The 16950-nt window shown below is 49.4% G+C and overlaps 2 pseudogenes; both read left to right on the forward strand.

Moving 5' to 3' along the window:
* Window positions 1-16716, forward strand: part of LOC135536238 (synaptogyrin-3-like) — a 66575-nt pseudogene extending 49859 nt beyond the window's left edge.
* LOC135536228 (synaptogyrin-1-like) lies at window positions 153-15466 on the forward strand (annotated as a pseudogene).
* Window positions 16717-16950: the final 234 nt, after the last annotated feature.

Genomic DNA, 16950 nt, shown 5'->3' on the forward strand with positions numbered 1-16950 from the left:
TAAATACAGAGAGTTTATTTGGCTATTTCAATATTATTATTAATCAAGACTGTATTTCCAGACAGGCCTATTCCCGGTGCACTGTCTGACGGTTATTTAATAGCTATTCGGTTCCCACAGGAAGAGACACCGGGGCGCTGTAGAGCCGGCAGTGAGTGTGCGCGTCGGGGCTCCGGTGTGAATCACAGCAGCAGCTCAGCTTGTTCGTTCTGCGACGTGACGAGGTGGGCGCCAGCCGCAATGCGAGACCAGACCGGAGGACAGGATATCTCAACGCCACTGGAACTAGGAGGAGTAACGGATAAATAAAGAAGACATTTAAAACCGATAGATAAAAAGGAATTAGACGGAGGGATGGAGCCGGTGGGCTCGTTTCTTCCCGGTAAATCCGGGAGCTCGCACTTTGATCCGGTGGTCTTTGTCAAACAGCCGCGGACCATCCTCAGACTACTGTGCTGGGTGAGACAGACCACCGAGACGTATGTGTGTAGCCTGCCTGTATGTATATATATAGGAGTCTATAATGTCTATAAAAGATCCCCATCGCTGTAATATCAGACTGTGCGTCATCCGGTTCTAAAACCGTGTTTGTTTGTTCGTCCGGGTGTTTTTCCCGTTGTCATCCTCCGTCTCCGGGGATTAGGCCAACATCCCCACCAACATGGAGGGAGAGTCTCGCTCCGTTCCTTTAAAACACCTTCTCTCTGTGTTTTGTTGTTATGTTGATGTCGGTATCGTTTACCGCACAGAGCCAAACAGTAAAACCATTTACAGAAGGCGATCAATGTGATTATGACAACGCTTGGTGATGAGGTAATGTTGTCTGTCTGACCATAATATAACATGAGGCTATATGGCCATTATAACACCATAACAAAGAGATGGGAATGGCTAGTTTTAGCTATTGTCTGACCTAGCTGGTTTATAATGACACAGGGGGTAATGTTGTCTGACCTAGCTGGTTTATAATGACACAGGGGGTAATGTAGTCTGACCTAGCTGGTTTATAATGACACAGGGGGTAATGTTGTCTGAACGAGCTGGTTTATAATGACACAGGGGGTAATGTTGTCTGAACGAGCTGGTTTATAATGACACAGGGGGTAATGTAGTCTGACCTAGCTGGTTTATAATGACACAGGGGGTAATGTTGTCTGAACGAGCTGGTTTATAATGACACAGGGGGTAATGTCGTCTGACCTAGCTGGTTTATAATGACACAGGGGTACTGTTGTCTGACCAAGCTGGTTTATAATGACACAGGGGGTAATGTTGTCTGACCAAGCTGGTTTATAATGACACAGGGGGTAATGTTGTCTGACCAAGCTGGTTTATAATGACACGGGGTAATGTTGTCTAATCTAGCTGGTTTATAATGACACAGGGGATAATGTTGTCTGACCTAGCTGGTTTATAATGACACAGGGGGTAATGTTGTCTGACCTAGCTGGTTTATAATGACACAGGGGGTAATGTTGTCTGACCTAGCTGGTTTATAATGACACAGGGGGTAATGTCGTCTGACCTAGCTGGTTTATAATGACACAGGGGGTAATGTTGTCTGACCAAGCTGGTTTATAATGACACAAGGGGTAATGTTGTCTGACCTAGCTGGTTTATAATGACACAGGGGTAATGTAGTCTGAACTAGCTGGTTTATAATGACACAGGGGGTAATGTCGTCTGACCTAGCTGGTTTATAATGACACAGGGGGTAATGTTGTCTGACCTAGCTGGTTTATAATGACACAGGGGATAATGTAGTCTGAACTAGCTGGTTTATAATGACACAGGGGGTAATGTTGTCTGACCTAGCCGGTTTATAATGACACAAGGGTAATGTTGTCTGACCTAGCTGGTTTATAATGACACAGGGGGTAATGTTGTCTGAACTAGCTGGTTTATAATGACACAGGGGTACTGTTGTCTGACCTAGCTGGTTTATAATGACACAGGGGGTAATGTTGTCTGACCTAGCTGGTTTATAATGACACAGGGGGTAATGTTGTCTGACTTAGCTGGTTTATAATGACACAGGGGGTAATGTTGTCTGACCTAGCTGGTTTATAATGACACAGGGGGTACTGTTGTCTGACCTAGCTGGTTTATAATGACACAAGGGGTAAAGTTGTCTGACCAAGCTGGTTTATAATGACACAGGGGGTAATGTAGTCTGAACTAGCTGGTTTATAATGACACAGGGGGTAATGTTGTCTGACCTAGCTGGTTTATAATGACACAAGGGTAATGTTGTCTGACCTAGCTGGTTTATAATGACACAGGGGGTAATGTTGTCTGACCTAGCTGGTTTATAATGACACAGGGGGTACTGTTGTCTGACCTAGCTGGTTTATAATGACACAGGGGGTAATGTTGTCTGACCTAGCTGGTTTATAATGACACAGGGGGTAATGTTGTCTGACCTAGCTGGTTTTTAATGACACAGGGGGTAATGTTGTCTGACCTAGCTGGTTTATAATGACACAGAGGGTAATGTTGTCTGACCTAGCTGGTTTATAATGACACAGGGGGTAATGTAGTCTGACCTAGCTGGTTTATAATGACACAGGGGGTAATGTTGTCTGACCTAGCTGGTTTATAATGACACAGGGGGTAATGTTGTCTGACCTAGCTGGTTTATAATGACACAGGGGGTAATGTCGTCTGACCTAGCTGGTTTATAATGACACAGGGGGTAATGTTGTCTGACCTAGCTGGTTTATAATGACACAGGGGGTAATGTTGTCTGACCTAGCTGGTTTATAATGACACAGGGGGTAATGTCGTCTGAACTAGCTGGTTTATAATGACACAGGAGGTAATGTTGTCTGACCTAGCTGGTTTATAATGACACAGGGGGTAATGTTGTCTGACCTAGCTGGTTTATAATGACACAGGGGGTAATGTTGTCTGACCTAGCTGGTTTATAATGACACAGGGGGTAATGTTGTCTGACCTAGCTGGTTTATAATGACACAGGGGGTAATGTCATCTGACCTAGCTGGTTTATAATGACACAGGGGGTAATGTTGTCTGACCTAGCTGGTTTATAATGACACAGGGGGTAATGTTGTCTGACCTAGCTGGTTTATAATGACACAGGGGGTAATGTTGTCTGACCTAGCTGGTTTATAATGACACAGGGGGTAATGTTGTCTGAACTAGCTGGTTTATAATGACACAGGGGGTAATGTTGTCTGACCTAGCTGGTTTATAATGACACAGGGGATAATGTTGTCTGACCTAGCTGGTTAATAATACAGTAGACTATATCCTGTAGTTTAATACTGTTGGCTAGCTTAAGGATTCCAATAGGAATTACACATCACTTTGCAGCATAATGTGATTTACAGTTTAGGGTTGAAAATCATTCTGGTAAATTTCACAGGTTTTCCATAAATTCTGGTTGGAAGATCACAGGGGAAAATGTTTTGGGAACCTAGTGGAATTTTGACCCAACTTGCAGGCCCTGTGGCCTGTAAAACCATGAGTTTAGGCCGCTGTATAAGGGGATAATGTGGCCTGTTAAAACCATGAGTTTCATCCGTAGTATAATACTGTGTGGCCTGTAAACCATGAGTTTACACATCCGCTTTGCAGGCATAATGTGACAGTTTGGCCTGTAAACCATGAGTTTCAGGCCGCTGTATAAGATCACCGAAAATGTGGCCTGTAAACCATGAGTTTCAACCCGCTGTATAAGGCCCGATGTGGCCTGTAAACCATGAGTTTCAGGCCACTGTATAAGGCCCGATGTGGCCTGTAAACCATGAGTTTCAGGCCGCTGTATAAGGCCCGATGTGGCCTGTAAACCATGAGTTTCAGGCCGCTGTATAAGGCCCGATGTGGCCTGTAAACCATGAGTTTCAGGCCGCTGTATAAGGCCCGATGTGGCCTGTAAACCATGAGTTTCAGGCCGCTGTATAAGGCCCGATGTGGCCTGTAAACTATGTTTCAGGCCGGTTTATAAGGCCTGACGATGTATGTAATGGTTAAATTATAATGATAATATTCTCCTAGGAACTCACTTGGGTGAAGGCCACAGAACTGAAAATCAACGAATTCAACAACCGTTTCTCTGTTACTAAAATAATACAGTCATGGGATGTAACTGTTGGATCGAAAAGGCAAGGCACACTGGGAAATGATTGGAGGCTTAGTGGGGCGTTAAACTGAAGTAAACAACAACAACAACAAACGGCGTTTCCACGACTCCTGTGGAGGTGGAACTGCTCTTTCAGCTTTTCAACTACAGTATGGAGGTTGTTGGTTTTACAGTGCAGCAACGCGTGTGTGTGTTCAACTACAGTATGGAGGTTGTTGGTTTTACAGTGCAGCAACGCGTGTGTGTGTTCAACTACAGTATGGAGGTTGTTGGTTTTACAGTGCAGCAACGCGTGTGTGTGTTCAACTACAGTATGGAGGTTGTTGGTTTTACAGTGCAGCAACGTGTGTGTGTGTGTGTTCAACTACAGTATGGAGATTTTGTTGGTTTTACAGTGCCGCAACGTGTGTGTGTTCAACTACAGTATGGAGGTTGTTGGTTTTACAGTGCAGCAACGCGTGTGTGTGTTCAACTACAGTATGGAGGTTGTTGGTTTTACAGTGCAGCAACGCGTGTGTGTGTTCAACTACAGTATGGAGGTTGTTGGTTTTACAGTGCAGCAACGCGTGTGTGTGTTCAACTACAGTATGGAGGTTGTTGGTTTTACAGTGCAGCAACGCGTGTGTGTGTGTGTGTTCAACTACAGTATGGAGGTTGTTGGTTTTACAGTGCAGCAACGCGCGCGTGTGTTCAACTACAGTATGGAGGTTGTTGGTTTTACAGTGCAGCAACGCGCGTGTGTTCAACTACAGTATGGAGGTTGTTGGTTTTACAGTGCAGCAACGCGTGTGTGTGTTCAACTACAGTATGGAGGTTGTTGGTTTTACAGTGCAGCAACGCGTGTGTGTGTTCAACTACAGTATGGAGGTTGTTGGTTTTACAGTGCAGCAACGTGTGTGTGTGTGTGTTCAACTACAGTATGGAGGTTGTTGGTTTTACAGTGCAGCAACGCGCGCGTGTGTTCAACTACAGTATGGAGGTTGTTGGTTTTACAGTGCAGCAACGCACGCGTGTGTGTGTGTGTTCAACTACAGTATGGAGGTTGTTGGTTTTACAGTGCCGCAACGCGTGTGTGTGTTCAACTACAGAATGGAGGTTGTTGGTTTTACAGTGCCGCAACGCGTGTGTGTGTGTGTGTGTTCAACTACAGTATGGAGGTTGTTGGTTTTACAGTGCAGCAACGCGTGTGTGTGTGTTCAACTACAGTATGGAGGCTGTTGGTTTTACAGTGCAGCAACGCGTGTGTGTGTGTGTGTTCAACTACAGTATGGAGGTTGTTGGTTTTACAGTGCAGCAACGCGCGCGTGTGTTCAACTACAGTATGGAGGTTGTTGGTTTTACAGTGCAGCAACGCGTGTGTGTGTGTTCAACTACAGTATGGAGGTTGTTGGTTTTACAGTGCAGCAACGCGTGTGTGTGTTCAACTACAGTATGGAGGTTGTTGGTTTTACAGTGCAGCAACGCGTGTGTGTTCAACTACAGTATGGAGGTTGTTGGTTTTACAGTGCAGCAACGCGTGTGTGTGTTCAACTACAGTATGGAGGTTGTTGGTTTTACAGTGCCGCAACGCGTGTGTGTGTTCAACTACAGTATGGAGGTTGTTGGTTTTACAGTGCAGCAACGCGTGTGTGTGTGTGTTCAACTACAGTATGGAGGTTGTTGGTTTTACAGTGCCGCAACGCGTGTGTGTTCAACTACAGTATGGAGGGTGTTGGTTTTACAGTGCAGCAACGCTGTGTGTGTGTTCAACTACAGTATGGAGGTTGTTGGTTTTACAGTGCCGCAACGCGCGTGTGTTCAACTACAGTATGGAGGTTGTTGGTTTTACAGTGCAGCAACGCGTGTGTGTGTGCGTGTGTGTGTGTGTGTGTTCAACTACAGTATGGAGGTTGTTGGTTTTACAGTGCAGCAACGGGTGTGTGTGTGTGTGTGTTCAACTACAGTATGGAGGTTGTTGGTTTTACAGTGCAGCAACGCGCGTGTGTGTGTGTTCAACTACAGTATGGAGGTTGTTGGTTTTACAGTGCAGCAACGCGTGTGTGTGTGTGTGTGTGTTCAACTACAGTATGGAGGTTGTTGGTTTTACAGTGCAGCAACGTGTGTGTGTGTGTTCAACTACAGTATGGAGGTTGTTGGTTTTACAGTGCAGCAACGCGTGTGTGTGTTCAACTACAGTATGGAGGTTGTTGGTTTTACAGTGCAGCAACGCGTGTGTGTTCAACTACAGTATGGAGGTTGTTGGTTTTACAGTGCAGCAACGCGTGTGTGTGTGTGTTCAACTACAGTATGGAGGTTGTTGGTTTTACAGTGCAGCAACGCGTGTGTGTGTGTGTGTGTTCAACTACAGTATGGAGGTTGTTGGTTTTACAGTGCTCGGCTCCCTGTGTGTGTGTGTGTGTTCAACTACAGTATGGAGGTTGTTGGTTTTACAGTGCAGCAACGTGTGTGTGTGTGTTCAACTACAGTATGGAGGTTGTTGGTTTTACAGTGCAGCAACGCTGTGTGTGTTCAACTACAGTATGGAGGTTGTTGGTTTTACAGTGCCGCAACGCGCGTGTGTTCAACTACAGTATGGAGGTTGTTGGTTTTACAGTGCAGCAACGCGTGTGTGTGTTCAACTACAGTATGGAGGTTGTTGGTTTTACAGTGCAGCAACTCGTGTGTGTGTTCAACTACAGTATGGAGGTTGTTGGTTTTACAGTGCAGCCGCTGTGTGTGTGTGTTCAACTACAGTATGGAGGTTGTTGGTTTTACAGTGCAGCCCGCTGTGTGTGTGTTCCTACAGTATGGAGGTTGTTGGTTTTACAGTGCAGCAACTCGTGTGTGTGTGTTCAACTACATATGGAGGTTGTTGGTTTTACAGTGCAGCAACGCGGTGTGTGTGTGTGTGTTCAACTACATATGGAGGTTGTTGGTTTTACAGTGAATCGCGTGTGTTCAACTACAGTATGGAGGTTGTTGGTTTTACAGTGCAGCAACGTGTGTGTGTGTGTGTTCAACTGTATGGAGGTTGTTGGTTTTACAGTGCATATCGCGCGTGTGTGTTCAACTACAGTATGGAGGTTGTTGGTTTTACAGTGCAGCAACGCGTGTGTGTGTGTTCAACTACAGTATGGAGGTTGTTGGTTTTACAGTGCAGCAACGCAGGTGTGTGTGTGTGTGTGTTCAACTACAGTATGGAGGTTGTTGGTTTTACAGTGCAGCAACGCTAACGTGTGTGTTCAACTACAGTATGGAGGTTGTTGGTTTTACAGTGCAGCAAGACGCGCGTGTGTGTGTGCGTGTTCAACTACAGTATGGAGGTTGTTGGTTTTACAGTGCAGCAACGCGGCGTGAGTGTGTGTGTGTGTGTGTGTGTGTGTGTTCAACTACAGTATGGAGGTTGTTGGTTTTACAGTGCCGCACTTCCCACGTGTGTGTGTGTGTTCAACTACAGTATGGAGGTTGTTGGTTTTACAGTGCAGCAACGCGTGTGTGTGTTCAACTACAGTATGGAGGTTGTTGGTTTTACAGTGCAGCAACGCGTGTGTGTGTTCAACTACAGTATGGAGGTTGTTGGTTTTACAGTGCAGCAACGCGCGTGTGTGTGTGTTCAACTACAGTATGGAGGTTGTTGGTTTTACAGTGCAGCAACGCTGTGTGTGTGTGTGTGTGTTCAACTACAGTATGGAGGTTGTTGGTTTTACAGTGCAGCAACGCGCGTGTGTGTGTGTTCAACTATTGGTGTGAAGTCATTTAGAAGTCCTACTGCTCAGTAAATATCAATGATCTCCGACTAACTTTATCCACTGACTGACCTCTCTCCTCCCTCTTGCCTCTTTCCTCTCCTCTCTTTCCCTTCCTCTCTCTGGGTCTCCCTCTACTCTCTCTCCTCCCTGGGTCTCTCCCATTCCCTCTCGTCTCTCTGTGTCTGTCTCTGTCCTGTGTGTCTCTCTGTCTGTCTCTCCTCTCTGTCCTCTCCTCTCCCTCTCCCATTCCCTCTGTCTCTCTCCTCTCTCCTCCCTCTGTTTCCTGTCCCCCTCTCCCCTCTCTCTCCTCTCCCCCTCTACTCTCTCTCCTAACTCTGTCTCTTTCCATCTCCCTCCCCCCCTCTCCTCTCTCTCCTCTCCCACTCATCTCACCCTCCCTCCTGTCGCCCTCCCTCTCCCTCCCAAAATTGACAAAACATCAATGTTACAGCTGTATTGAATCATATCCCTATAAGTAATTAACTAGTATTTTTTTCTCCTCCAGGTATTCTCTATGGTAGTGTTCAGCTGTATAGTGAATGAAGGCTACATGAACATCGGCAGTGAGCGGTTGCTATGCGTCTTCAATAAGAACGCTGATGCCTGTAACTACGGCGTTACCGTGGGCGTGGTCTGTTTCCTAGGCAGCGTCTGCTTCCTGGTTCTAGACATCTACTTCCCCACCATCCACAGTGTCCGACTCAGGAGGAGAGCAACTCTCATCGACATGGTCTTCTCTGGTACACACACACACATTATGTACATACACACACACATCCACACGTCATGTTATCTCTAGAAGGTATGTTTTCTAAACCATCTATCCTGTTGGTCCCGCCCCACCAGCACTGGCCAGCTTCCTGTGGTTGGTGGGTTTCTGTTTCCTGGCCAATCAGTGGCCGGAGATACAGAAGAAGAGCTCCCATTGGCTCAGGGCGACGCCGCCAGGGCTGCTGTTGCCTTCTGCTTCTTCTCCATCCTCACCTGGGAGATGAGACACCTGGGGGTCTGGGTGTGTATTCTGTTGTTATGTGTGTGTGATGTGTGTGTTATGTGTGTGTGTGTGTGAAGTGTGTGGTGTGTGTTTGTGTTTGTGTGTGTGTGTGTGTGTTTCTGAACCCATCCCTATTTGAGCGATAGCCCGACTCAAGAACATGTTGTTTTCAGAGGACAAGGAGAGACCAGGCCCAGAACAGCCCCTGTCACTAGTTTGACACTTTTATTTAGTTATGAACAAATTCTTTACAAAGACGGCCTACCCTGGTGCCAAACCCGGACGAGACGGCTCCCTATGGTACTCCCAATCACGGGGATGTGATACAGCCTGGAATCGAACCAGGGACTGTAGTGATGCCTGTAGTACAGGAGATGTAGTGCCTTAGACCGCTGCACTATTCTGTTTTATACTGTGTGAGGAATTATGTACAGGTTCAGACCATGGGCAGGGAGAGGACATGCGTTATAGTGCAGCACATGTGGCCAGTCAAAGTTACTAGTACAGGCTAGTACAGGCTAGTACAGGCTAGTACAGGTTTTAGTACAGGCTAGTACAGGTTAGTACAGGCTAGTACAGCTAGTACAGGCTACTGTACAAGGCTAGTACAGGCTAGTACAGGCTAGTACAGGTTATACAGGCTAGTAAAGGTTAGTACAGGCTAGTAAAGGTTAGTACAGGTTAGTACAGGCTTGTACAGGCTTGTACAGGCTAGTACAGGCTAGTACAGGCTGGTATATGCTTGTACAGGCTGGTACAGGCTAGTACAGGCTAGTATACTTATTGGGGACCAATAATAAAACAAATGCAACTTGAATTGGCTCATCCAGGGGGACTGGTAGTATTTAATAGTTGATTCTAAGATTTGCATTTAATGTTGGCTATGTTTATGCTGTTTGTTCTCTGTTAAAGGGCCACAAAGATTGGAGAAGTGCTTTATCCGGACGTCTCCATTTGGTCTTGTTGTTTGTTTTCCAATTTTCCCAGAAGTGGTTAGAGTCTACAGGTTCTTCTGGTGTTTCTGTTTTGTTTTAGTGATTCACCATTGCAAAGGCGTAAGATACGTTTTTCTGGGCGTCTTGTGTTTTTGGTTTCGCAATTTCTCTTGTGTGTTTCTTCATCAAACTAGGGGTGTCAGTGGGCTGACTGTGGTCTGATAGGGGAGTCAGTGGGCTGACTGGTCTGATAGGGGAGTCAGTGGGCTGACTGGTCTGATAGGGGTGTCAGTGGGCTGACTGTGGTCTGATAGGGGTGTCAGTGGGCTGACTGTGATCTGATAGGGGTGTCAGTGGGCTGACTGTGATCTGATAGGGGAGTCAGTGGGCTGACTGGTCTGATAGGGGAGTCAGTGGGCTGACTGGTCTGATAGGGGAGTCAGTGGGCTGACTGGTCTGATAGGGGTGTCAGTGGGCTGACTGTGATCTGATAGGGGTGTCAGTGGGCTGACTGTGGTCTGATAGGGGAGTCAGTGGGCTGACTGTGGTCTGATAGGGGAGTCAGTGGGCTGACTGGTCTGATAGGGGAGTCAGTGGGCTGACTGATCTGATAGGGGTGTCAGTGGGCTGACTGTGATCTGATAGGGGTGTCAGTGGGCTGACTGGTCTGATAGGGGAGTCAGTGGGCTGACTGGTCTGATAGGGGTGTCAGTGGGCTGACTGGTCTGATAGGGGTGTCAGTGGGCTGACTGGTCTGATAGGGGAGTCAGTGGGCTGACTGTGGTCTGATAGGGGAGTCAGTGGGCTGACTGTGATCTGATAGGGGTGTCAGTGGGCTGACTGTGATCTGATAGGGGAGTCAGTGGGCTGACTGGTCTGATAGGGGTGTCAGTGGGCTGACTGTGATCTGATAGGGGTGTCAGTGGGCTGACTGGTCTGATGGGGAGTCAGTGGGCTGACTGTGATCTGATAGGGGAGTCAGTGGGCTGACTGGTCTGATAGGGGAGTCAGTGGGCTGACTGGTCTGATAGGGGAGTCAGTGGGCTGACTGTGATCTGATAGGGGAGTCAGTGGGCTGACTGTGATCTGATAGGGGAGTCAGTGGGCTGACTGGTCTGATAGGGGAGTTAGTGGGCTGACTGTGATCTGATAGGGGTGTCAGTGGGCTGACTGGTCTGATAGGGGAGTTAGTGGGCTGACTGTGATCTGATAGGGGAGTCAGTGGGCTGACTGTGATCTGATAGGGGTGTCAGTGGGCTGACTGGTCTGATAGGGGTGTCAGTGGGCTGACTGGTCTGATAGGGGAGTCAGTGGGCTGACTGGTCTGATAGGGGAGTCAGTGGGCTGACTGTGATCTGATAGGGGTGTCAGTGGGCTGACTGGTCTGATAGGGGAGTCAGTGGGCTGACTGGTCTGATAGGGGAGTCAGTGGGCTGACTGGTCTGATAGGGGAGTCAGTGGGCTGACTGGTCTGATAGGGGTGTCAGTGGGCTGACTGTGATCTGATAGGGGTGTCAGTGGGCTGACTGGTCTGATAGGGGTGTCAGTGGGCTGACTGTGATCTGATAGGGGAGTCAGTGGGCTGACTGTGATCTGATAGGGGAGTCAGTGGGCTGACTGGTCTGATAGGGGAGTCAGTGGGCTGACTGTGATCTGATAGGGGTGTCAGTGGGCTGACTGGTCTGATAGGGGAGTTAGTGGGCTGACTGTGATCTGATAGGGGAGTCAGTGGGCTGACTGTGTCTGATAGGGGTGTCAGTGGGCTGACTGTGATCTGATAGGGGAGTCAGTGGGCTGACTGGTCTGATAGGGGAGTCAGTGGGCTGACTGGTCTGATAGGGGTGTCAGTGGGCTGACTGGTCTGATAGGGGAGTCAGTGGGCTGACTGGTCTGATAGGGGTGTCAGTGGGCTGACTGTGGTCTGATAGGGGTGTCAGTGGGCTGACTGTGATCTGATAGGGGAGTCAGTGGGCTGACTGTGATCTGATAGGGGAGTCAGTGGGCTGACTGGTCTGATAGGGGAGTCAGTGGGCTGACTGGTCTGATAGGGGTGTCAGTGGGCTGACTGTGGTCTGATAGGGGTGTCAGTGGGCTGACTGTGTCTGATAGGGGAGTCAGTGGGCTGACTGTGATCTGATAGGGGTGTCAGTGGGCTGACTGGTCTGATAGGGGAGTCAGTGGGCTGACTGGTCTGATAGGGGTGTCAGTGGGCTGACTGTGGTCTGATAGGGGTGTCAGTGGGCTGACTGGTCTGATAGGGGAGTCAGTGGGCTGACTGTGATCTGATAGGGGAGTCAGTGGGCTGACTGTGATCTGATAGGGGTGTCAGTGGGCTGACTGTTCTGATAGGGGTGTCAGTGGGCTGACTGGTCTGATAGTGGAGTTAGTGGGCTGACTGTGATCTGATAGGGGTGTCAGTGGGCTGACTGGTCTGATAGGGGAGTCAGTGGGCTGACTGTGATCTGATAGGGGTGTCAGTGGGCTGACTGTGATCTGATAGGGGTGTCAGTGGGCTGTGTGATCTGATAGGGGTGTCAGTGGGCTGACTGATCTGATAGGGGAGTCAGTGGGCTGACTGGTCTGATAGGGGTGTCAGTGGGCTGACTGGTCTGATAGGGGAGTCAGTGGGCTGACTGGTCTGATAGGGGTGTCAGTGGGCTGACTGTGGTCTGATAGGGGAGTCAGTGGGCTGACTGATCTGATAGGGGTGTCAGTGGGCTGACTGTGGTCTGATAGGGGAGTCAGTGGGCTGACTGTGATCTGATAGGGGTGTCAGTGGGCTGACTGGTCTGATAGGGGTGTCAGTGGGCTGACTGGTCTGATAGGGGTGTCAGTGGGCTGACTGTGGTCTGATAGGGGTGTCAGTGGGCTGACTGTGATCTGATAGGGGAGTCAGTGGGCTGACTGGTCTGATAGGGGAGTCAGTGGGCTGACTGGTCTGATAGGGGAGTCAGTGGGCTGACTGTGGTCTGATAGGGGTGTCAGTGGGCTGACTGGTCTGATAGGGGAGTCAGTGGGCTGACTGGTCTGATAGGGGTGTCAGTGGGCTGACTGGTCTGATAGGGGTGTCAGTGGGCTGACTGTGATCTGATAGGGGAGTCAGTGGGCTGACTGTGATCTGATAGGGGTGTCAGTGGGCTGACTGGTCTGATAGGGGAGTCAGTGGGCTGACTGGTCTGATAGGGGAGTCAGTGGGCTGACTGGTCTGATAGGGGTGTCAGTGGGCTGACTGGTCTGATAGGGGTGTCAGTGGGCTGACTGTGGTCTGATAGGGGTGTCAGTGGGCTGACTGTGATCTGATAGGGGTGTCAGTGGGCTGACTGTGATCTGATAGGGGTGTCAGTGGGCTGACTGGTCTGATAGGGGAGTCAGTGGGCTGACTGGTCTGATAGGGGTGTCAGTGGGCTGACTGGTCTGATAGGGGAGTCAGTGGGCTGTCTGTGATCTGATAGGGGTGTCAGTGGGCTGACTGTGATCTGATAGGGGTGTCAGTGGGCTGACTGCTCTGATAGGGGTGTCAGTGGGCTGACTGTGCTCTGATAGGGGTGTCAGTGGGCTGACTGGTCTGATAGGGGAGTCAGTGGGCTGACTGGTCTGATAGGGGTGTCAGTGGGCTGACTGGTCTGATAGGGGTGTCAGTGGGCTGACTGGTCTGATAGTGGTGTCAGGGGGCTGACTGGTCTGATAGGGGTGTCAGTGGGCTGACTGTGATCTGATAGGGGTGTCAGTGGGCTGACTGTGATCTGATAGGGGAGTCAGTGGGCTGACTGGTCTGATAGGGGTGTCAGAGGGCTGACTGTGATCTGATAGGGGTGTCAGTGGGCTGACTGGTCTGATAGGGGTGTCAGTGGGCTGACTGTGATCTGATAGGGGAGTCAGTGGGCTGACTGGTCTGATAGGGGAGTCAGTGGGCTGACTGTGATCTGATAGGGGTGTCAGTGGGCTGACTGTGATCTGATAGGGGTGTCAGTGGGCTGACTGGTCTGATAGGGGTGTCAGTGGGCTGACTGGTCTGATAGGGGTGTCAGTGGGCTGACTGGTCTGATAGGGGTGTCAGTGGGCTGACTGGTCTGATAGGGGTGTCAGTGGGCTGACTGGTCTGATAGGGGTGTCAGTGGGCTGACTGTGATCTGATAGGGGTGTCAGTGGGCTGACTGTGATCTGATAGGGGTGTCAGTGGGCTGACTGGTCTGATAGGGGTGTCAGTGGGCTGACTGTGGTCTGATAGGGGTGTCAGTGGGCTGACTGTGATCTGATAGGGGTGTCAGTGGGCTGACTGTGATCTGATAGGGGTGTCAGTGGGCTGACTGGTCTGATAGGGGAGTCAGTGGGCTGACTGGTCTGATAGGGGAGTCAGTGGGCTGACTGGTCTGATAGGGGAGTCAGTGGGCTGACTGGATCTGATAGGGGAGTCAGTGGGCTGACTGTGATCTGATAGGGGAGTCAGTGGGCTGACTGGTCTGATAGGGGTGTCAGTGGGCTGACTGTGATCTGATAGGGGTGTCAGTGGGCTGACTGAGGTCTGAGGGGTGTCAGTGGGCTGACTGTGATCTGATAGGGGAGTCAGTGGGCTGACTGGTCTGATAGGGGTGTCAGTGGGCTGACTGTGATCTGATAGGGGTGTCAGTGGGCTGACTGGTCTGATAGGGGTGTCAGTGGGCTGACTGTGATCTGATAGGGGAGTCAGTGGGCTGACTGGTCTGATAGGGGAGTCAGTGGGCTGACTGGTCTGATAGGGGAGTCAGTGGGCTGACTGGTCTGATAGGGGAGTCAGTGGGCTGACTGGTCTGATAGGGGTGTCAGTGGGCTGACTGTGATCTGATAGGGGTGTCAGTGGGCTGACTGTGATCTGATAGGGGAGTCAGTGGGCTGACTGGTCTGATAGGGGAGTCAGTGGGCTGACTGGTCTGATAGGGGAGTCAGTGGGCTGACTGGTCTGATAGGGGTGTCAGTGGGCTGACTGTGATCTGATAGGGGAGTCAGTGGGCTGACTGGTCTGATAGGGGTGTCAGTGGGCTGACTGGTCTGATAGGGGTGTCAGTGGGCTGACTGGTCTGATAGGGGTGTCAGTGGGCTGACTGTGATCTGATAGGGGAGTCAGTGGACTGACTGTGATCTGATAGGGGAGTCAGTGGGCTGACTGATCTGATAGGGGAGTCAGTGGGCTGACTGGTCTGATAGGGGTGTCAGTGGGCTGACTGTGATCTGATAGGTGTGTCAGTGGGCTGACTGGTCTGATAGGGGTGTTAGTGGGCTGACTGTGATCTGATAGGGGTGTCAGTGGGCTGACTGTGATCTGATAGGTGTGTCAGTGGGCTGACTGGTCTGATAGGGGTGTCAGTGGGCTGACTGTAAACGCTCTGAGAGACTCTGGGTTGAGGTCAGTGATATTGTAGTCTACAGTACTACTGCCAAGGGATTAGCTGTAGGTGTACCTACCATAGGAGGCCCCTCGAAGCCTACCATTAACTATGTACAGACCCAGAGCTGCAGGAGTTGTGACCCGTTTGTTGTTGTTGTTTGTTAATTATGTTGTCTACAGTGACAAATCTGAGGAGGGAATGCTGTTCCTTACCTAAGAGAAACTCCTGATAGGAAGCTAGCTAGGAAGCGCTAACACCTAACCTCTGACCTCTAGCACCTAACATCTAACCTCTGACCTCTAACACCTAACCTCTGACTCCAGGCTGCTGTTTTTAGCTAGGAAGCTGGTTGACTTCTGCTTTAATAATGAACACCTCTGACCTCTAACCTCTGACCTCTGACTCCAGGCTGGCCTGACGGCGCTTGCTCTCCAGACATTCATCAACCTGTTCCAAAACTTCAGCCTCTTCACCGATCAGCTCGACGACAGCGCCGGTTACCACGACAACGCCCGTAGCACGCCCGTCGCCAACGGAGTCACCATAGTAACCACCAACCCCTACCAGCAGGCCCCTCCCTTCAGCGAAACTCTGAGTCTGGACCCTTCTGCCCTCACACCTGCTCCTGTCTTCTAGAGGAGAGAAACAGAGAGTGTAGAGAGGAGAGAAAGGTAGAGAGAGGAGAGATGGAGAGAGAGGGAGAGATGGAGAGAGAGGGAGAGATGGAGAGAGGGAGAGAAGAGAGAGAGATGGAGATAGATGTAGAGAGAGGGGGAGGAGGAGAGAGAGAGATGGAGAGAATAGATAGAAGGAGAGATATAGAGGGAGGCAGAGAGAGAGAGAAGAGATAGATGAGCGAGATGCGGAGGAATGGACAGAGAGAGAAGAGAGGGAGGATATGAGAAATAAAAGAGAGAGAATAGGAGAGAGTTTCTAGGTGTGAGACCGTTGTGACATGACAGAGGTTTTAGCTTCAAGATGCTGTGGGTTAGCCTGATTGGCCGACTGAGGGTCCCAGTGATGCTGGCTCTCTGTCACCATGGCAACTGCTGGCTCAGTCTAGGATTCACACAGAGCAGGAACTAGAGCACACACACAGTGGCCATTTTACCCAGAGAGGTATATAACATTGTTGTAAATATAGCAGTCTACATCACCTTATGAAGGTCCTTTGGAACTCAGTATTAAAGCTGTAGGAAACAGAGAGATTAGAGAGGGGGAGAGAGAGAGAGAGAGAGACAGATAATAGAGAGAGACAGACAGAGAGAGAGAGAGAGAGAGAGAGAGAGAGAGAGAGAGAGAGAGAGAGACAGATAATAGAGAGACAGACAGAGAGAGACAGAGACATAGAAACGGAGAGAGAGACACACAGAGAGAGAGAGACATAGAAACGGAGAGAGAGAGACAGGGAGAGAGAGACACAGAGAGAGAGAGGCAGAGAAATGAGAGAGACACAGAGAGAGACAGAGACCTCCATTAGAGTGGCTGTAAATCCTGTTATAATGTGAAATAATTCATGTCATTTAATATTTTATTGTAAAATGCTGAAGCTGGAATATGAAATATAAAACAACACGTCAACAAGAACCAACCGCTGCGTCTGATTGGTGTATTTATTTTATTCATGTGATTTGATTGGTTGATTGAAATATATCTTCTTGAATCCTAAGCAACCTGCCTACACATAGTTTGTAAAAGTAGAAACACCAACATAGATACTGCCGTGGGTCAAAGCTGTGAGCTGGAAAACCTTGGTGGAGCATGGGTGCAATACCAACGTCTGTTCTCCCTTAAAACATGGGTGTTCTCCCTTAAAACATGGGTG

This window comes from Oncorhynchus masou, unplaced genomic scaffold (genome assembly GCF_036934945.1).
Source record: "Oncorhynchus masou masou isolate Uvic2021 unplaced genomic scaffold, UVic_Omas_1.1 unplaced_scaffold_580, whole genome shotgun sequence".
Classification (NCBI taxonomy): Eukaryota; Metazoa; Chordata; class Actinopteri; order Salmoniformes; family Salmonidae; genus Oncorhynchus; species Oncorhynchus masou.